Below are 21,299 nucleotides of genomic sequence, written 5' to 3'. Positions count from 1 at the left end.
TAACTTACTCTTTGTGTCAAACTGTGTACTGTGAATATCAGTGGGATGGCAAGAAAACCGAGATCTATTGCTTCGAGTTTAATCTGTTCCCCGTGTCGGAGCAGGGACGGGGGGAGGAAGACGACCCCTTTAATCACAGGCCCAACTCGAGATGTCAAGCTGCTCTCGGGTGTGTTAGTCAAATGATGTTGTATTACAGGCTTCCCAGACAGCGCCCCACACTGCAGCTTTATCTGCTGAGCCGTAAATTAGCACACCTCCTTTACGCTCTTCAGGTAAAACCAGTAATTTAGCTGAAAAACACACACGCACACACACACAGAGCTTGTGGGGGGCGGGGTGGCGCTAAGGAGGGGGGGGGTTGCTCCCCTTGAGCAGGGAATAGCTAAAAACGTGCAAACCGGAATGAAATGACACATCGGCGGCACCTCCTGTCATTAGTGCGTGGGCTCCTGGTGCAAGCCCCAAAGCCGGCCCACCTTCCCTGCTACCTGCCTCGGTGCCTCCCCCCACCCACCCCTTTTTGCCATGAACCGTAAATTACATGCTGACACCTTTAATTTGTGCAAAGTATGCCTGGCTGCGCCTGGCATCAGCAGCCGGCTGCTATAATAAGGTCAATCTATATTCATTGTCGCAGCACTTGATGTGCCAGATAACACAGGGAGGCAGCACTGTGGTGGCTTCTCCAGGCTGGGGGGAGGGGGGGTGCCCACTGCCGCTCAGCACGGCCTGGCACCAGTTGGTTCATCACTTATGCATGGCATGAGCGATGTTATGATTTAGCTAATCACCATCAGGTATTCATCCTACTGCCGCCTGGAGACAGCCACGGTGCACGCCTGCCTGCCTGAGCCAGGAAGGGAGGCCCCCACCCGCAAACACCATGGAGAGACTGCTCGGTGGGTCTGACTCTCCTTGCCGGGCCGTGGTCCCTCATAGTTTATGAGTCAGGACTATAGAGCCCCTAGCCTGGTGGAGGAGATGCCGTCAGCAGTGCCCCCCGGGGGGCAGGGGTGCAGATATGGGATGTCCCTGGATCCTGGGGCCCAACCAGGGATGGGTGTCTCAGTGATGGGTCACACAGCATGAGCCCAGGCACTGGAGTCTTAGGGTTCTGGATTCTAATCCCAGCTCTACCTCTTGCAAGCTGTGAGAGCTTCGACAAGTTGCTTAACCTCTCTGGGCTGAATGGAGAAAGAATTCCAATCCTGACAGGGGGAGTGTAAGGGTACATACAATGCAGTTGCTGGGGGGGTCTGCATGGAGGAGGCACTCGGTCAACGACAGCTCCCATTACTCAGAGCCCTAGTGGGCCCATCACAGGTTGGATGAATGTTGGATGAATGTCTGCTTTCAGGTGGGGAATTCAGACCCTAAAGTTGGTTAAAGGATGGGGCTGGTACCAATGGCTCAGCCACTTGGTTGAGATACTTCCCAGATCCTGAAATGTTTATGCTGAAGAAGCATGAATCCTTGGCTGGGGAGGGTCACAGGGGCAGAAGTGAACCAAGTTGTCAGCCTCAAACAGACTGGAGGCAACAGACGAAGCACAGGCTTATGGGGGTGAAGGGGCGTGGTGAGGGGCCAGCCAGACCCTTCCTGCTAGTGATGGCAAATGGAAGACAGAAAGGAAACGGATCCATCCAAGGAGGTCCGGGCAGCGAGCTGGGGTCCCAGTGGGCTTCTGCCTTTGTAGCCTTGCCCGCTGCCCCTCAGGACAAATGACCATCAGTCTCCTGGGGGCTGTCCTTGGGATGACAGGGCACCCTCTCCCCTCTTCATGGTGCTTAGTTAAGGGTGCCCAACATGGTTCCCCGCTTTGTCCATAGCCAAGTGAGCAGAGGGAGGCACAAGACTGGATTCAAAGGCCTCTGGCTGATCCTCATTTTCCTCATTTGCACAACGGAGCCAATACCATGTGCCCCTTGGGGCTGATGAGGAGATTAAGTGAGCCCAACTGCACACCCGAGGGGGCCAGATGAGGACCCCCCTTCCCTCCAGTCAACCAGCTTAGGGTCCAAGGAAGGGAGTCACCTAAGTCCAGCTACAACACAAGCAGCCAGGCTAGACGCTTCTGTGATCTGGAAGCGTGCTAGCTCATCCTACTGCCACGTCTTTGTCCTTGCTGCTGCCTCCCCAAGGAACACCCTTCCCTTCTCACTGTCCCCAGGGAGACAGTGTCCCCCGCTCCTCCCAGGTCCTGGTCTGATCTTGCTTCCTCCAAAATGTCCTTTGTCCCTCCTCAGTGTCAGGACTGTCTTCCCCTACCCACAGCACCAACCACCTTTCCTGACTGTAAGTGGGCTCGTGATCTGTCCTCTAGGGATTTGGCCCCAGATAAGAAAGAAGTCGTGGGAAGACAAGCCATTCTGCACAGGCTAACCAGCCTTAGGCCCCTGGGGTCTCCACCCACTCCTCTGCAAAATGGACAGGCAAAGGTGGTGTAGGGTACTCCTGGTGGCCCCGGGCCTCACAATGCTAGGCAAAGCTTCCAGTAAAGCTGGCTCTGAAGGATCTACAAGGGCAAGGCCAATGGGCATCTCCATGGAAACCAGTGCCACTAGGTTGAATTTCCCCATTTAGACAGCCTAGGGACTCTGAGTCCAAATTAATTTAGTTTAAAGAATGCCAATATTCTCTCCCGCATAGGCTGGTGCCTCGAGGATTCTTCCCAATGCCCGATGAAACCACCTGCCCTGCCCCACCTCTGGCCAGCACCCTCGGCTCCTGCCCCCAGGCCAGCACAGCGCTGCATCCCCACACACCTCCCCACGCCTCACAGTGACCCACGCACCTGTGCCGCGAGCACCTGCCAAGACACGGTGCTGCCAGTGTTCAGTCGTCCTCAAAATGCATTGCATCTCTTACCAGCACAACTTGGACAGAGCGGAGGGCGGGGCCTCCCCAGGCCAGCAGGACCAACAACCTCCCACTGCCACCTGGTGGGTTCGCCTGGCTGGGCACCCCCCGCCCATCAGCGGCAGGTGAGGCGCGACCGGAGGGCCGCCTGACCAGGCCCGGGGCTGGGCCCACACCCTCGTCCCAAAGCATCCTTATCATTCACTAGCAAGTGACCATGACGCCACTTTGCTGCTGAGGAACCAGAAGCAAGAGAGGCGTGGGGCTGGTACGTTCCTTCATAGAGCAGGATCTGAGCCCCGCGCAGAGACGGAGGTATCCAGCCACCCCTCCTCAGCTCCGGGGACTCGGGGCCTAGCATCCCTAACACCCCATCTCCCCAGTGTCTTTTCTGAACTTCTTGCCCTAACCGATACCTGGCTGTCCCCCCCCACACACACACCACTTCCCCGCCCCCTCCCTAGGGGAGGCTGTTGTCTCTTCCATATCCCCCATCACCTGGGGCTGGGAGGGGAGGCAGGTGCCCTCTGATCCACCCTCCCCCTCTGAAAGCCCCAGCTCCTCTGAATTCTATGCCAAGTGACTTTACCTCTCACCACCATCCTTGTGGCAGGGTCACCCACTGCCCCCCTGGGTCACACCCCCACTGGGCGACTTCACGTCCATTTTGAGGATCGATCCAACAGGGGGGCGCCTCTCTGTTCCTCCTCCTGGCTGACTCCAGCCATCGGATCCACCCGGCGGCCCTGGGCATCACACCCTGACCTTACCATCTACAAAATATCCACCTTAAGCCCCCCACCTGGGACCACCTGCCCCCTGCTATCCTTCCGGATCACACTCCCTCTGCCTCACCGAGCCCTCCGGCCACCAACCACCGCTGTCCCAGGATCAGTACCCATCTGGGGCCCTCATGTCCACCCTTCACAATCCCCCTCCCTTCCTTCTTCACACTTAGAAGCCATGCCCCGGCTCGGCACCATCCAACCACACACGTATGTGATACCTGCACCCTTCAGCAAGATGCAGCTGCAGAAAAAGCAAAATGACTTTCCTCTAAATTCGTGGCCTCAAATCTCAAAGGAGCACTTCAGCCGCGCAGCTGCCTGGGCCGGCACGACCCTGTTCTCCCAAACAGATGCCTTGTCCTTTCTCCTCTCCTCTCCACACACCCTTCGCTGCAGTGACCTCAGGCTTTGCTCAGAAGATAGTAGAAATCAGAGAGAACTCCCTCATCCTCCCATCAGGGAACCGGCACCCCTCCCGTACCTGCACCCCGTCTCTGCTCCCTCCCTCCCAGGGAGTGGACGGTGGCCACTGCTCTGCCCAAGGCCCCCTGTTCCACGTGGGGCCTGGATCCCACCTCTCTCACCTACTCCGAGACCCGGGTGTCTCCTCTTTCTGCACCCCCATCTTCTCCCTGCCCACTAGGTCACCCCGGGCAGGATGCGCGTGCTCTAGGATCCCTATAATAAACAACAAGCTCCGTTCATCGCCACACCTCTCCCTAGCGCCCATCCTGGTTTTCCTGCTCCCCTTCACTGCAGAACATGCTAAAGAATGGCCTGCAGCTCCTGTGTCCATCTCTCACTGGGCATTCTGTGCCCACCGCTAGAGCCCCGCTCCCGCGCCCCCGGCCGGGAACCGACGGGCAGTGGGGCGTGGCCAGTGGCCGAGAGCAGGAGCGAAGGGCAGCTCGGGGGCAAAGAAAAGACCCTCACTGTGAAGGGCCTCGAGCTCGATCAAAGACGTTGGCCATTTCCTGCAGCCGTCTTCAGATGTGTTTCAGAAAGGATGTTCTGGTGGCACTGGGTGGGGTGGGCTGGAGATCAGGAGAGGAGACCAATTAGGAGGACATGGGAGAGGCCCCAGGGGAGAAATCAGGGAGGCCTGAGCTCGCCAGATGGCAGAGACAGGGAAGGAGCGTAGGATCACGGTCAGGACTTAAGGGGCCAAGCGTGTCCAGTGCCCGGTATGGAACACTCCTTATCCGACATGCTTTCCCATCATGAAACAGACCAGACTGAGTGACCCCGGATTGGTGACCGTCTCTCCCCCACCCCCCCAGTGGCAGGCACCCCGCTCTCAGCCCCGTCACCACAGGCCCCTCGCTGCTGACACGGGGTAGGCACTCAGCGCACACTCGATCGAGGAAAGTGTGGGCCACACAGTGGCAAGGCCGGCGGGAGGGGAGCCAAGGGCCGGGCTGTGGAGGTGTAAATGCCAACCTCAGAGCTCAGACTTTATCCTGTCACTACCGGGGATCCCCCGGGGGGCTGTGAGTACAGCAGTGGCACGGCCAGCCCTGTGTGCGAGCTAAGCCCATCCGACAGCCGGGGAAGATGAGTCGGAGTAGGGCAAGCCCAGAGGGGAGGACCTGTCCCCAGCCAGCTCGGACACTCCAGGCAAGGGAAGATGAGGCCTGATCTTAAAAAGAGGACTAAAGAAAGGCCAGCCTTAGAAATACCAAGGAGGTAAGACTGGCGAGGCAGGATGATAAACTGAAATCTAGCTAATTGGTTGGTGGCTCAAGCAGCCGGGTACATGGGGCAGTGGGTGGGGCGGGCTGTAATGAACTTCACGTGGGTCGTGTTGAATTTAAGTTCACTGTGGAGCATTCCAGGGAGAGATGCACCGGCCCGGCAGCTGGATATGCCAGGGCGATGCTCAGGGTTGGGTGGCCCGGGACTAGAGATAGAGACTGGGGAGCCATCTGCCAGGAGAGGCAGTGACCACAATGGCAGGAAGATCAGGGATCACCCAGAAAGGGTGAGAGGAGCAGCAGCTCCAGGACAGAGCCATGGAGACTGCCCGCCTTTGAAGGTCAGTGGAGGGAAAGGACCCCACAAAGAGACAACCGAGGAAAGAAATCAGGGGAACCTAGGGCAGAGGGTATCCCGGACACCAAGGAAGAAGGTTCAGGAAGGACTGGTGGTCATGGGGTCAGCTGCGGCTGCAGGTTTGGTTTCCACTGGCTTGGCTGCCTGAAGACCCCCGATGACCTTGCCAAAGCATTTCCATCGAATCGGGGCGGGGGGGGCGGTGTGTGTGTGTGGGGGGGGACTCCTATTGCTGTGGGCTGAGGAAAGCAGAGGCAGCTCGGTTAGTTAGTTAATAGCTTTGTTATCATTGTTACACCTCCTTTTTCCAAAAAGAAGCAACTTCTCAACTGTAAAATAGAGATTACAATAAATCAAAAGATACAGCATAGGTAAAGGACCTAGAACTAGGGCAGACATACAGTGCTGGTCAAAACGGTTAGGTGTATTTGCTTCTCATATTGACAGGCATATAGCCAATAAAGCTGTTAAAATAGGAAATTAAAATCCACGTGCAGACATAGACGCAAAAGCATTGGGAGGTGGGACTTGAACAGGTCATTATACACCCACGTCCCTAGCAGTGGAGTTCGCAACAGCCAAAAAACATGGGAGCCATCCAAGCAGCCATTGACAAATGAATGGATAAACAAAATGTGGGATACACATCCAGGGGAACACCATTCAACCTTAAAAAGGAAGGAAATCCTGACACAGGCTACAACATAGAAGAACCTTGAAGACATTATGCTAAGTGAAACAAGTCGGTCACGAAAGAGCGAATAGTGTCTGGTTTCACTCACAGGAGGTGCCTAGACTAGTCAAGTTCGTCGAGACAGAAAGTAGAATGGCTGTGGCCAGGGGCCAGGGGTGGGCAGGATGGGGAGCTAGTGTTTCATGGGGACAGAGTTTCAGTTGGGGAAGATGAAAAGAATTCTAGAGGCGGGTGGTGCTGCTGGTTGCACAATATGAATGTACTTAACACCACTGAACCGTACGCTTAAAAATGGTTAAAATGGCAAGTTTTATGTTGTGTATATTTTACCACAATAAAAAAAATGTACAAAGAGAAGAAGAACATATATTACAGTGTGGGCTAATAAAATGACTAGGGTTGAACACTTCATAATGTTCTGAGCTTCTTGGTAACCAAGACATAAAGGGAAACTTTTGAGGCTTGATGTTTAATAAATGGAAAAAGTTACTATGGCAAGAGATTTCAAGTCCACCCACCCCCAGCACCAGCCAGGACTGGACTGGAGCAGACATTTGTGTGAAAGAGTCTTACAAGAGGCGATAATAGCGTAAAGGACAAAGCGGAATACTGACGACGTACAAAGACATATTCATTACATAACCATTGCTGGCGGTGAGTCTTGAAGAAACGTGAGAGAGAAATTAATAAAACCTCACTCAAAAAAGCCTTTCGGGTGGGAATGAAGTTAACGAGGTCTAGATGTGAAGATTTCCAAGACGGAACTCAGAATTCCCAAAAAGCAAGCACGTTCAACTTGGTGGTACCTGGAGGACTTCCAGGAGGAGGCAGCCAGGAGGCAGTTGGCAATCTGCTGCCAAGCTCACGGTGGGGGTGGGGGGAGGGTCTGAGCATCAGCAGCACAGAGATGGTATCCAAAGCCATGGGCCAGAGTGCAATGACCAGGGGGGACATAGAGTCCCAGGAAATGCTGCTGCAGTATCACCCCCATTTCCCCGGGGCCCACCCAAGTACGGAGCAGCAGGCAGCACAGGAGGGGAGCAAGAACTCATGTCCTCTGACTTTCTCTCACCATATGCCACTGTCCCGGGGCATTCCTCTGTGCAGGAGCAGGAACATGGTGCTGGACGTCAGAAGCCCTGGGTCAGTACTTCCGGTGTGGTTGCCTTGGATGACTTACCCATGCTCTTGCAACCTCAGGATCCATCATCTGTAAATGGGGACAAAAATTTCGCCGTCCCTGTCTTTCCCACAAGGTTACTGGGAGCAGGAGGGTGGCTGAAGAGGGCTTGGCCCCTGCCTACCCCATCCTCTCCCTCCCTCTTCACTATCTCATATAGAAAGCAGTGCACAGGGCGCCTGGGTGGCTCAGTTGGTTAAGCGACTGCCTTCAGCTCAGGTCATGATCCTGGAGTCCCGGGATCGAGTCCCGCATCGGGCTCCCTGCTCGGCGAGGAGCCTGCTTCTCCCTCTAACCCTCCCCCCTCTCATGTACTCTCATTCTCGCGCTCTCAAATAAATAAATAAATCTTTAAAGAAAAAAAAAAAGAAAGAAAGCAGTGCACAAAGAAACAGTGCCCCCCCTCCCCACGCAAAGGCTGCTAGTCAGGACCTGCCCCTAGTGAGGGTATCAGCTGTGATGAGTCACATGGCAGCAGAACGGCACCTGATGCACGTGGAGTGATTGTGTGTCTGGGCCCCAGAGCCAATCCCAGCTATCGAGGCCACAGGATGCCCTCCGCCAAGCAGGGGAGGCTGGGAGGCTGGCCAGGGGCATGGGAAGACGGTGCATGCTGCATGTGATGAGCCTGTGGGCATTCCACCCAAGGAGGCCCAGAAGCCAGTTGCACACAGAGACTCAAATCCCTGCAGTCGGTTTGGGGGAGAGAGACATGTGATGGTCAGCCGCAGGTAAGGTGGACAAGGAGAACACAGTGGACCCTTTGAAAGGGCATTTTGAAACTAAAAGTATTGAAGCCTTTAACAGTGATGTGACTGCTGGGCACAAAGAAGGGACTGGGGATGATCTGAGAACATCTGGAGGTTCTGACACGTGCCAGAATTAGCAAGGCACCAGTGGCGCCGGCCAGGCCTGGGTGGGACCCTCACCATGAGCAGCCCAGGGCGCTTGACACGGGAGAGTCTTCAGAGCACAGCCTTAACATGACGTTGGAGGGACGGCCTGGCAGGACCCTGTCAGACACATCAGCTCTTAAAACCGCAGCTTGGATGGCTGTGCTCAGCAATCATGTGTTTAAAAAGCAATAAGACTAAATGCTTTTCCGTTTCCCCTTTGAGAGACCATGTATGATAAATGATAGGCAATTTCATGGTTGGAGTTTCAATTTCCGAAAATATTAGTGCTATTCCCCAAGCTCCACTTCCGAGATAAATTCTTTTTGGCAGCCTCCTCCGTTGTCTCCTAATTCCCTGATTCTGAATATATTTGGAAGTCTGGTGTAAATTTCATGGGCTCAGCCCCAGCATCCCCCTGCCTGGTGTGCACTGGAAAGGGGTAACCCACCTGCCACTTTCTCAGATTCTTTCACTTTTGCTTCAATCCCTGGGTATTTATGAAGCACCTCCGGTATTCCCAGCCCTGTGCTAAGTGTTATTATGGTGGTTGTAAGGAAGCTACAATCAACCGTTTGATCAACAAACACTGATGGTGCATTTGGTCTCTTCAAGCTCAAAGCAAAAACATTAACTCAGACAGTGCCCCTCGAACACCTCGCGATGGTTCCACACTGTCTCCATTTCACTGTTGGGAAAACTGAGGCTCAGAGCTAACCTGGTAAAATAAGAATGGATTACTCAGTAGACGGGGCGCGATGAGACAGTGAACATTTACTGAGATCCTGTGGTGGGCCAGGCTCCGGGTTGAATGCTTGTCCAACCCTCAGCATAGGAGGCTCAGCTGTTTCTCCTCACAAAACCCAAAGTAGGTGTTATTCTCCCCATTTTATAGATGTGGAAACTGAGGCTCAGAAGGGCCAAGCAACTTACCCAAAGACCTACTGGACTACACTGCCTCTCCTGATGTCTCGAGGCCAGATGGTGTCCCAATAGCCATCTTCAAACCAGGGGAGTACCCTTGTTTAAAAACATCAGAGCAACAAGCCGGTCAGTAGGAGACTAATCTACCTTTGACCTTCTATCTCCCATTCCTCTCTACCCTCCACCTGTGCTAACCCGAGGCTCCCTCTTAAATTTCTCAGGCTGGTGTCCTCAGTGTGTCACCAACACTTAGGCCTGTTACCTGCTTTCTCTCATGTTGTCATCCTCTCTTCGCCACCAAATCTTCTCCATCGTGGCTCAGCTTAGATCCACACGACCACCTCTTGCTTTCTTCTCTACCACTTACTCACCCTTCACAGGGGCTCTCTCATGCCCAGGATGGCATCTCCTTCTCCTATAGTCTCACAGGTCCTTGTCAAAGGACTGAGCACAAAGCAGGTATTCTAACACCTTAGGGGAAGCCCTGAGGCAAGATGAGATGAAATGGGGGCACTGTGAGAATAAATCTCTCAGAATAGAGCAAGAGGAGTGAGCTGGCACAGAACGCCATAGAATAGAACCAAGAAGAATAGTACGGGAGGGACAGAAAGAAGTAGAAAGGGAAAAAGCAGAATAGACTGGAAGAACATGGAACAGAATAAAAGAGGACAGAGACAGAACAGTTGAATTAGACCAGGACAGGCTGGAACAGAATCGACCAGGGTGGAACAGATGAGGTCAGAACAGATTGGAACGAGGTAGAACAGACTAGAATAGGGTAGAAGAGGGTTCACCAGACGAAAGCAGAATGGAACAGACTCAAACGGGTCTGAACAGGAGACAGTGCAGTAGAATAACAGGGCTACAGCTCTACTGTTACACAACTAGATGAAACAAATTTCATTCCATCCAGTCAACACATATTTATCAAGTACTAATCTGTGCTAGGTAATAAAAAAGCAGACATGGTCCCTTCCCTCACAGAACATACTGTCCGGTGAAAAGGACAAAAAAAGATTTAAGTAAGCATTAATAAATACGTATTTACAAATTACGAGCTTCCATGAAATACCATGAAAGAATGGGCAGGTGGCCATGATGAAGAAGAATAGGATGCAAGTGATAATATTAATAATAAGGAGGTCAGGAAAACTGAGACCTAAAAATGAGGAGGAACCAGAGACCCTTGAACAACCAGGGAAAAGCATTCTAGGCAGAGGGAACAGTATGTACAGAAGCCCAGAGGCAGGAAAGTGTTTGGCCTGTTCTGGAAACTGAGCAGAGTTCAGGGTATAAGGCCCAGGGCGACAGGACAGCCAGGGCAGAGACAGGCAGAGACAGGCAGGGGCTGATGTCATGGGGCAGGGGGATTGGATTTCATCCTAAGTACAATAAGAAGCCTCTGAAGAGAGTTTCATACTTCCTCCTTGGCTGGTGTCAAGGAATGACTTAGGGCAAGGGGACCATGCAGGCATCTCCTGAGGTCGCCTAGGTCATGACGCTGGTGGCTTGGCACAGAGGGACAGGGGCACCCGAGTGGGAGAGACACAGCCAACTGGAGAAATACTCTGAAGGTAAACTCGGATGCCGGATTTGTGGATGTTTTGGACCTGGAGTAGGCAGAGAGGGGAATCTGAAGGAGCCCCGGGGGCTTGGCTTCTATTTCCTGAGATGAAGCTAGGGAGAGATGTTCTGGGAAGGAAAAATCAAGTTTACTTTTGGGAATCCTGAGGTTCAGATGCCTGGGTCATGTCCAAATAGAGATGCCAAGGAGATCTGGACATACAGGCCTGGATCTCTGAGGAGTCTGAGCTGGAAATATCAATTGAGGACTTGTCAGCATATAAGTATTGTGCTCTGCCTTGGGATCAGATAAAATCATATATGCAGTAGTGCAATGCAGAACTTCATCAAAGCACGTTCCGTGGATACTAGCCTTGGAATCCCTCCAGGTGCTTGTTGAACATACAAATTTCTGGGCCCCCTGGCCCTGAGACAAATCTCTAGGGGCGGGGCTCCGGAGCCCGCATGTTTAGCGATCACCCCGGAGTGCTTGTATGCTGTCTAACGTGTGTGAAACCCTTGTCTACAACAGAACAGAGGGCAGAGCCCTCTCTCACTGAGAAACGTGGACATTTGCACATCAAGAAGGAGAAGCCAGCAAAGGTGACAGAGAAGGAGTAGCCAGAGACACAGGAAGAAATCAGGAGAGGCTGGGGTCTCAGAGATCAAGAGACGAGGGGGTATCATGACCACATGGTCAACTGAGCCCAACTCTGCTAAGCAGGATGAGCACCAGATAGGCCTGAGACGTGTGGCAAGGCTCACGCCTCTGGGCAATGCTGGGCCCAGCCAGAGTGGAAGTGAGGTGGGTACTGAGCTAGCCAGAGGAGGACACTTTGGTGACAAAGTGGGGGAGTGGAACGGAGTGGGCGACAGCAAGATCTGTTATCCAAATCGATGAACGTTTGGGGACAGATCAAATTTCACATGTGATTTTCTTCTCTCTGGTAGCAGCCCCAGAGGCCTCTGGCTGAGGAAGGTGGACATGCTGGTGGTCAGGCCTTTCTCTCCAGGTCCCAGGACGGCTGCCTTTTCCCACACTTCTCCCACTGCAGTCAGTATCCCTCTCCCAGCCCTGAGAAACCACCCTGATGGCCCAGCTTCTTCCTCCTGGCTTGTCCCAGCCGGTGTCTCTCCCCTCTCCTCCCAGAGCCCTTAACAGGCTGCAACCAACTGGTATAGGAGCTAGAGGCCCCACGGCCCCCCGCGCCCCAGGCCTCACGTCCAGGAGTGAGTTGCGGAGGCTGCAATTTCTTCTGCACACATAGCAGGTTGCAAAAGCAGCCACTTCCTGGCCTGTCACAGGTCATCCTGACCACTCGCCAAGCAGCTGCCTGGTGGACCCAGAGCCCTGATTCTCAATAAGGTGAGGTCATGAAATGGGTACCTTTTGAAAGACACATTCAACTTTCATATTCATAAAACAGAAACTGAAAACCTATTGCTTTCATAACGCAAACCTCAAAAAGCAAGCCAGCAACATTTCCTTGTTGGTGAGGCTCCTGGAAACAAACAGAGGTTTTTCAACTGGGGGACAAACCGCTGGGGGATCTTTCAGAATCAAAGTCGGTGAGATGTTTATGTTTTTCAAAAGGTTAAATAGGATCCGGAAGGCAGTGACAGGAGTAAGCCCCCCCCCCCCCCCCCGGCTTCCCCCAGGTCTGAATCTGATTCTGTTACAAGTGTACTTCCCCAGCCCACGCCCAGGAGGGGGCACACACCTCGGAAGACCTGAGGAGCCCCTGTCATCCATCTGGAGGCAAATTCCTGGCAAGGAGCAGCCGGGAGAGACTTCACAGAAGTCCCTGAACCTCTCAAGAAGAATTTGCGCCAGCAGAGGGATTTTCCCAGGAGAGCAAATGACAACAGAGCGCCTGTTTGTTTTCGATGCAGGAAGGAGCCGGAACATCTGCTCCAAGAAGCCACTTGAAAGATAATCAGGCAGCAATGTTGGCAAAACAGCTGTGTGGCAGGCAGGGAATGGGGCGGCCAGGAGTTGGGAGGGTAGGGGGAGTGGGAGGAGGGAAGCTAATCCCTGAGCTAGGCGCAGCCGCTGTGGGCCTAGGAGCCCTGCTACTGGCTGGGAAACCCCCCGCCCCCGGCCCCGCCCACCAGCGCTCAGGGGGCCTTCTGCCGGGAGCCACTCACAGGGAGGGGGGGCCCACGCCCGCTGAGAGCCCTGATTGTCCTCCTGGACAAACGCTGGGTTTGATCCAGGCTTCCTGCAGGATTCAACTCAATTTCTAGGATGGGACTGACCCTGTTGAATGTTTCCTACACCTGTGATCCTGGGAAGCGCGAGGGTTAAAGAAACCCCACCCTCACCCCTTTTTGTTCCAGAAAAGGCCATTGCGGTTCACTGCCATCCTTCCCCATACGACTTAGACGGGACTCAACTCTGCCCCCTTGTTAACCTGTGACAGGCAGACACAGATCCTCCAAATTCCCATTCTTTGTCTTATAGATGAGTATCTACTAAATTTCACATGTGATTTTTATCCTCTCTGGTAGCAGCCCCAGAGGCCTCTGGCTGAGGAAGGTGGACATGCTGGTGGTCAGGCGTTTCTCTCCAGGTCCCAGGACGGCTGCCTTTTCCCACCTTTCTCCCACTGGAGTCAGTATCCCTCTCCCATCCCTGAGAAACCACCCTGATGCCCCAACTTCCTTCCCCTGGCTTGTCCTGTTCTGTCCCCACTGGTCAAATGGAACACAATGTTTATCAACTAAACAGTTAAATTTCTTTCATTTGCCAAAGGCCCCCCGGATTTGAAGCCCCCTCAACCAGAAGACAACCCTTCCTTAACTGTCCCTCTGCTAGACTCAGGGAAAAGCATTCTCCCATCTACTGTGCCTTTGAGTCAAGTCCCTCCTTTCTGAAGTCCGCGTTTTCTCTTTACTGACAGGACGTGAAGGTCCTCCGGATCACCTCCTGCAGTCCAGCTTGCTCAGTGCTTGAAGCGCCACCACAGAGGCATTCTTTGGGACTAAGAGCTGACGTGAAACCTCAGAAGACCCAGGATTCTGTCCGCCGCTCACCTAGTGGACAAAGAAGCAAATCACTACTCAATAAGCTCACACTGGGAGTCAAGCTCTGCAGGGTTTGGTTTGACAACCCCTGTGTCCAGGGCCAGGCAGGGTAGGGGGTCCCTCAGCCCCAGTGCCTGCTCACTTTTCTTTCCAAAAAATGTTCAAGTAACCCACAGAAAGGCAATAAAAAGAGAACAGAGAAACAAAAACCAGAGAAAAGAAACAGAAAACAAAAAACAAAAGTACAAACTTAAACTTTGACATATCAATAATTAAATTAAATGTAAATGGTCTATATACATCAGTTAAAGAACAACGATTAGCAGAGTGAACTAAAAAGCATCACCCGACTAAATGCTGTCACAACACATTCACTTCAAATGTGACATAGGCAGGCTGGAAGCAAAAGAAAGGAAAAAGATATATCATGCAAACACTAATCAAAGGAAAGCTAGAGTGGCTATAACAATAATCAGTTAAAGTAGGCTTCAGCATAAAGAAAATTACCAGAGATGGAAAGGGACATTATATAATGATAAAAGAAGCAATCCACCAAGAAGACCTAGAAATCCTAAATGTGAATTCATCAAGCAACAATGATGCAAAATACGTGAAGCAAAAGCTGCTAGAACCGAAAGGAGCGATAGTTATCTCCACAATTGAATTAGAGATTTAAATACCCCTCTCTCAATAATTTATACACAACTAGACAGAAAACAAGCAAGGATATAAAAGAACCCAACACCATCAACCATCAGGTTCTCATCAACTTTTACAGAACATTCCACCCAACAAATGAAAATGATACATTATTCTCAAGTGCCCACAGAACATATACCAAGATAGATGATATCCTAGGCTATAGAACAATCCTCAAATCTAAAATAATCGAAATCATGCTGAGTGTGTTCTCCAACCACAATAGAAATTAGGAACAGAAAGATAACAGATAAATCTCCAAACACTCTAAACTAAATAACACACTTTTAATAACCCACGGGGTCAAAGTGGAAGCCTCAAGGGAAACTTAAAATCACACTGAACTGAATGAAAATGAAAATAGAACACATCACAATTTGTGGAACACAGCTAAAGCCATGCTGAAGGGGAAATTTATGTCTCTAAGTGCAGACATTAGAAAAGAGGAAGAATCTCAAATCACTAATCTAAGCTCCCACCTTAGAACCTCAAAAAAGAAGAGTAAAATAAACCCAAACCAGGCAGATGAAGGAAATAACAAAGATAAGAGTAAATTGGATGACAATGAAAACAGAAAAATAGAGAAAATGAATGAAAGACAGAGCTGGTTCTTTAAAAAGATCAATACAATTGACAAATTTCTAGAAAAACTTACAAAGAAGAAAAGAGAAAAAAACATAAGTTACCAATGTCAGAAATGAAACAAGGGCTATCACTACAGACCCTGAAGACATCAAAAGCATAGTAAGGAACACTACAAGTCTACACACATAAATTTGACAACTTAGATGAAATGGACTAACTCTTTTAAAAATACAAGCTACCATAATTCACTTAATGATTCAGTAGGTGCCAGACCCTGTTCTAGGCATTGAGGACACAAAAGTGAATGAAATAGATCATTTGAATAGTCCCATAATCTGTAATTAATTGAGAAAACTGAATTCATGATCTTTTTAAAAATCCCCCAAAAAGAAGTCTCTGGACCCAGATCTGTTTGCAGGAGAATTTCACCAAATGTTTAAAGAAGAAATGACAAATTCTACACAATTCCTTCCAGAAAAATGGAAGAGGAGGGAACACTTCCTAAATCTTTTATGACACTGGTAGTACCCAATTACCAGAACAGACAAAGACACAATTATCCCTTATGAATATAGATGTAAAAATCCTAAACAAAATATTAGTAAATGAAATTCAGCAAAATGTAAAAGGAATTATGCACCATGACCAAATCCTGTCCACTCCAGAGATGTACGCTGGTTCCATATTTGAAGATGAATCAATGTAATCAACCTTATTAACAGATTAATAAGAAAAATTATATGATCATATAAATTGATACAGGAAAGCATTTGATGAAATAAGAATAGAGCAGTAACTTCCTCAAATTGATTAAAAGCAACTACAAAACACTTTCAGCTAGCATACTTAGTGGTGAAAGATTCAATTATTTCCCTGTTAAGACTGAGAACTGTCAAGGTTATCTGTGCTCACCACTCTTATTCAGCATAGCTCAGGGAGTTGTAGCCAATGCAATAAAGCACGAAAAAGGACGTAAAAGAGCAGGCAGATAAGAAAAGAAAAACTGCCTCTATGTGCAGATAACATGATTTTCTACATAGAAAACCTCAAGGAATCTATAAAACAAACAAAAACTCCTAGAACTGATCACAGGTTTCAAGATAAATATATAAAATCTATTATATTTCCATATACTAACAATGAACACATAGACACCAAAATTAGAAATACAATACCACTTAGAATTGCTCCCCCCAAAAAGGGATCCTTAGAGTGTCAATATAATAAGAGTTATATGCTGAAACTATACAATGTGGATGAAAGCAATCAAAGATAATAAATGGAAAAACATGTTGTATTCATGGATAGGAAGACTCATCATAGTAAAATTGTCAATTCTTCCAAACTGATTACAGATTTAACACAATTCCTATCGAAATCACAGCAAGATTTTTTTTGTAGACAAGATTATTCTAAAATCTATATGGAAAGACCAAAAAACGAAAATAGCTGAGAAAATTTTTAAAAAGAAGAATAAAATGGGAGGAATCAAATTTCAGGCTTAGGTGGTCACTGTAATCAAGACTGAATAGTAATGGCAGAGGGATAGCCAGCCAGATCAATAGGACAGGTCAGAGAACCCAGAAACAGACCCACACGAGTATGCTCAATTGATTTTGATGAAGGGGCAAAAACAGTTTGATGCAGTAAGGTAGGGTTTCCAAGAGCTGGTGTTGGAACCCATAGGCTTACTGGGTCAACTTCCAGACTCTCCTGTGTTTTTAGAGAACCCAAATAATGCATGAAGTGAAAAGAATGTGAGAAACCCAAGGCGAATAAGTTGCTCTACAAAATTAAGGGGCAGCAGGAAGGAGTGGAGGAAGGAGAGAGACACAGAAAAGCCCGATATTGAAAAGGGTGTTGGCAGGACACTGTGAAGTGTGTTTGGATGGGGAGAGACCATGGAGCCGCTACAGGGCTAGGAGGATGGAAGGAGAGACAATGGGATTTTAAGGAGGGTCATAATGTGGAGCTCCTTTAATGCCCTGTAAGAGATCCAGTAAAGATTGAAATCAGTTCTATTTGTATTTTCTATATTTTTTAAAGATTTTATTTATTTATTTGAGTGAGATAGTGAGCAAGAAAGAGGAGGGAGAGGGGCAGAGAGAGAAGCAGGGGCAGGGAGCCCGAAGCTGGACTTGATCCCAGGACCCTCGGATCATAACCTGAGCTGAAGGCAGACGCTTAACCAGCCAAGCCACCCAGGAGCCCTGTGTTTTCTAGACTATGTTTTAATGTGATGGCACAGTGAGACTGGGTACTGTGGTGCCCAGTCTCATACTAGAGTTACATGTTCTTCACACCTCTTTCTCCTTCAGCTCTTCACGGAAGCCAAGTGAGGAGCCATGGACAACACGGGCGGCACCCCTCCAGACTGGACCTAGACCCTCAGACCCACCTACCTGCAAATCATGCTCCCATTCAGCTCTTTACAGTCCCTAAGTGTGGCACATAGACATCCAGTTGGCAGTGGGGAGCCCGTTCTTTTGAAACGTTAGGGATTACAAAGTGACGCGACAGAAGGGCACTTTAGGAAGGCCAATTGGGTAGTGATGTGCAGGATAGGTTGATGAGGGGAGAGATCGACACCACCATGAGCTGTCCCCCCGGCACAGTGTCTGGCACGGAGTATGTTCTTAGTAAATATTCGACTGAGGGCTGGCCCAAGAGTTAACTAATGTGGGCTAGGATCAAGGCAACAGAGACGGAAAAGAACTGACAGAACTGAACGCGGGGCCGGCGGAGAGGGCATGACTGTGAGATCTCAGGCGCCGGAGCCTGGCGAGACCTTTGGCTGCGGTAAAAAGGGAGGGAGACCCGGCATGGACAGATGACCACAGCGTGGGGTCCTCGGAGTGTGTGCTGCTGTTGGGCTGTCTGAGTAAAGCTATCCAGTGGGTGAGTGGGCATGGAGTACTGGGGTCCAAGACACAGTGTTGGGGATCCCTCCCACCGAGGTGACTTCTGGAGCAAGGGAGGCAGAATGAGAAAGGTCCTGGCAGACCACACAGCCCCCTTGGTTCTCTGTGAAGGGAGCAGAAGTTTCCATTGACCCATGTCTTGCCAGCACCCATGCCTCCTCCCTCCACCTGCCCAGTCCCCAGGGGAATGAGGCCCCCAGGAGGCCAAACACAAATGTCCTTCACAACAACGTCTGTGCCCAGCTACAAAGCTAGCACCTCTGCACTGCTCCCCAACCCTCCTGTTCTCTAAGCCTGGATACCCCAGCCCTGGACACCCCACCCTTCACCATTCCTCCCCCCCCACCTTTGTTCTCTCCCTCCTCCATTTCCCTCTGCTGCCTGCGCCCTCCTCCTTCCTCCCCATCTCCGTTCTCACCTTTCAGCTTCTCTCTGCTTCTGCCCCCTTCTCTTCTGCTTTCTCTGTGCTCACACAAATTCCGCAAGCACACATGAATTTTAAGAGACCAAGAACTGACTCAGGGAGACTCATGGAAAGGGCTCTAGCTGACTGGCGTCCGTGGGCCTCCTTGGCCACCTTCAGTGGGTGATATATTATGGAAATACATTAAGGGGCTGTCCTGCTGACAGCAAGCTAAGGTACTCTGTCAAGGTACCAGCCCTGGGATGATGTACGTGCCCCATAGATCAGGACACCATCACTCTGATTACGCTCCAGCACTGCGTGTCAGAGGGCCACAGGGGCATGATGGACGGTGGGGATCCATCACCAGCCGACGGCCCATTCCCAGCACAACACTCATATCCAGAGGTGATTTAGGGGCAGCTCCGGGATACCTCCCAAGATGTACACATAGCAAAAGTGGATCTTTCCTTTCTACTAAAAGAAGTTTAGGGAGAGAAACACTTGTGGAGTATAGCGTCAAGATCAAGGGTTTGGGAATCAGACAGCCCTGGGATCAAATCCTGGCTCCTCCAAGCTGGGTGACCTTGGGGCACATTTTCCTCCCCCCTTGAGATCATTGCCTTGTATATAAAATGGGGATGATAATACTGTCTTCCCAGGAATCGAGTGAAGCTCAGATAACATAATACAGGTAAAAGATGCAGCACAGAGCCAGGTTCAGGGCCCTGGGACCACCCACCCCCCCGCCGCCCCCTGACCTGTTCAGGGTGTACACAGTAGGTGCTGCAAGCCCCAGCCTCCACCAAGCTGCAGCCGCCTACACATACTCTTCACCGGCACCCCCTTTACCTTCAACTCCCTCCTTCCCTCCCTAATGGCTCCACAGCCAATGGGGGAGGTCCCCGAGGACACCCATCTCAGGTTGGCTTTCAGGATTGCCCGTCATTCCTCTCCCCACTCATTCTTCATTCAGTCAGTAGGTGTCGAGCACTCAGTAGGTGCCAGACCCTGTTCTAGGCATTGAGGACACAAAAGTGAATGAAACAAATGAAAATGCCTGCCGTCCCGTGTCAACATCCTTGCGTCCATCGGGTAATCCATCCATCTGGGGGCCCAAGGGCCCCGTGAGCCCAGCCTTGACTCAGACAGACTAGGAGACAACAGTGACTTTTAACCGTGCAAGGAGAATGGCATCATGACAGCGTTCAAGGGGACCGTGGCTATTCCCTCATCTGATTCCAAGCTGCTGAAGCCCAGAGAGGGATGGTGAGTTACCTAAGGTCATGCAGGGAGCACGAGGTTGAGTCAGGGCTGGAACTCAACTGTCTCAGAACTTTAAAGTTTACCTTTAGATCTTAATGCGCACCATCCCTCTTCCTTGTCTTGCAGGTAAAGGAACCGCTGGATTCCTCGCCCTTGAGGAATAGTCTACCTCCCTGGAGAGAGAAGCTCTCTCATGAAGAATTAGAACTTACATCAGGTTTACACGGGATACCTCATTCATCCTCTAACGGCCCTGGGTGGGGAGGGGAGGAGGGGGGGGGGCAACAATTATGATCCCCTTTTAAGGTGGGAGGACTGAGGGCAGGAAATCAAGTAACAGACCATGTGAATTCCACCTCTTCTCTACACTGCATACAGAGGAGTAGAAAACTGAGTCACTGTGCGCACGTGCGTGCACACACATACACACACACACAGAGTTTCATTTTTAATATTTAACATTCCATGGTAAGCATATTCCCGTATTTTTAAGTATTTTTTAAAGATTTTATTTACTTATTTGAGAGAGATAGAGAGCATGAGTGGTGGGAGGGGCAGAGAGAGAGGGACAAGCAGACTCCCGCTGGGATCGTGACCCGAGCCAAAGTCAGACGCTCAACCGGCTGAGCCACCCAGGCGTCCCTTGAATATTGTTTGATATATGCTTTTAAAAATGTATTCTACAACACAAATACATGCTATTTTATCAACATTTTGTTGTCATATGCCTTAATTATTTCTAATATTCAGGTCTGATAAATAATGCTGTGATGAATATTCGATACTGTCTCCAAGGTTTTCTTCCAATGGATTCCTAGAAGTAGAACTGTTGGGTCAAAGCTACGAAAAAGGTTGAAATCCTTCTGAATAGATTCTGCCAATTTATGCGCCACCTTCGTCGCATGGTCACTAACATTTATGCAGCCAGCCACAGCAGTAGTCCCAGCAATTGGACAGGTGAAAACAGAATCTTGTTTTATTTTGCATTTCTTTGGCAAATAGTAAAATGAAACGTTTTTTCACACTTTAGCCATTTGTATGTCCTATTTTGTGAAGGTTCTTTACCAATTTTTCTACCGGGATGTTAGCACTTTTTCTTAAGTCTTTGTAAAAGCTCTTTATACACTAAGGCCATTAACCTTTTACCATATCTGTTGCAAATATTTTTCTCAATTTGTCGCTTCCTTTTTTATTTTTTGCAGTTTCTTTTTAAATACATATTGGGAGGTTTGAGGTAGGCAATTTCTTCTGTCATTTCTTAAATCCCTGTTATCTACTCTAATTTAAATGTCCACCTATGTTTTCTTCCATTGTTACGGGGTTTCTTTTGTTTCATGCTGTAATTATCTGAAATTTCCTTTAGAAAAAGGTAAAGATCTAAAAGGACTGTCTCCCAAGTAGTCAATTTTCTCAACACCAATTCTTAATCCAAGTCTTTCCTA

The 21,299-nt window shown here is 50.0% G+C and overlaps 1 long non-coding RNA gene across 1 annotated transcript in view; it reads right to left on the bottom strand.

Moving 5' to 3' along the window:
* Nucleotides 1-12,875, bottom strand: part of LOC112833328 (uncharacterized) — a 29,820-nt gene extending 16,945 nt beyond the window's left edge. The window contains exons 1-3 of the long non-coding RNA XR_003210603.2: nt 12,678-12,875; nt 9,403-9,489; nt 7,469-7,606 (exon numbers count right to left, since the gene is read on the bottom strand). This is a non-coding gene — a long non-coding RNA (uncharacterized lncRNA). The remainder of the gene's footprint in view (nt 1-7,468; nt 7,607-9,402; nt 9,490-12,677) is intronic.
* Between the last annotated feature and the right edge of the window lie 8,424 nt (nt 12,876-21,299).

This window comes from Callorhinus ursinus, unplaced genomic scaffold (genome assembly GCF_003265705.2).
Source record: "Callorhinus ursinus isolate GAN/ISIS: 27379988/994484 unplaced genomic scaffold, GSC_fseal_2.0 scaffold25, whole genome shotgun sequence".
In the NCBI taxonomy this organism is placed as follows: domain Eukaryota; kingdom Metazoa; phylum Chordata; class Mammalia; order Carnivora; family Otariidae; genus Callorhinus; species Callorhinus ursinus.
This window is presented reverse-complemented; position numbering and strand designations above follow the sequence as displayed.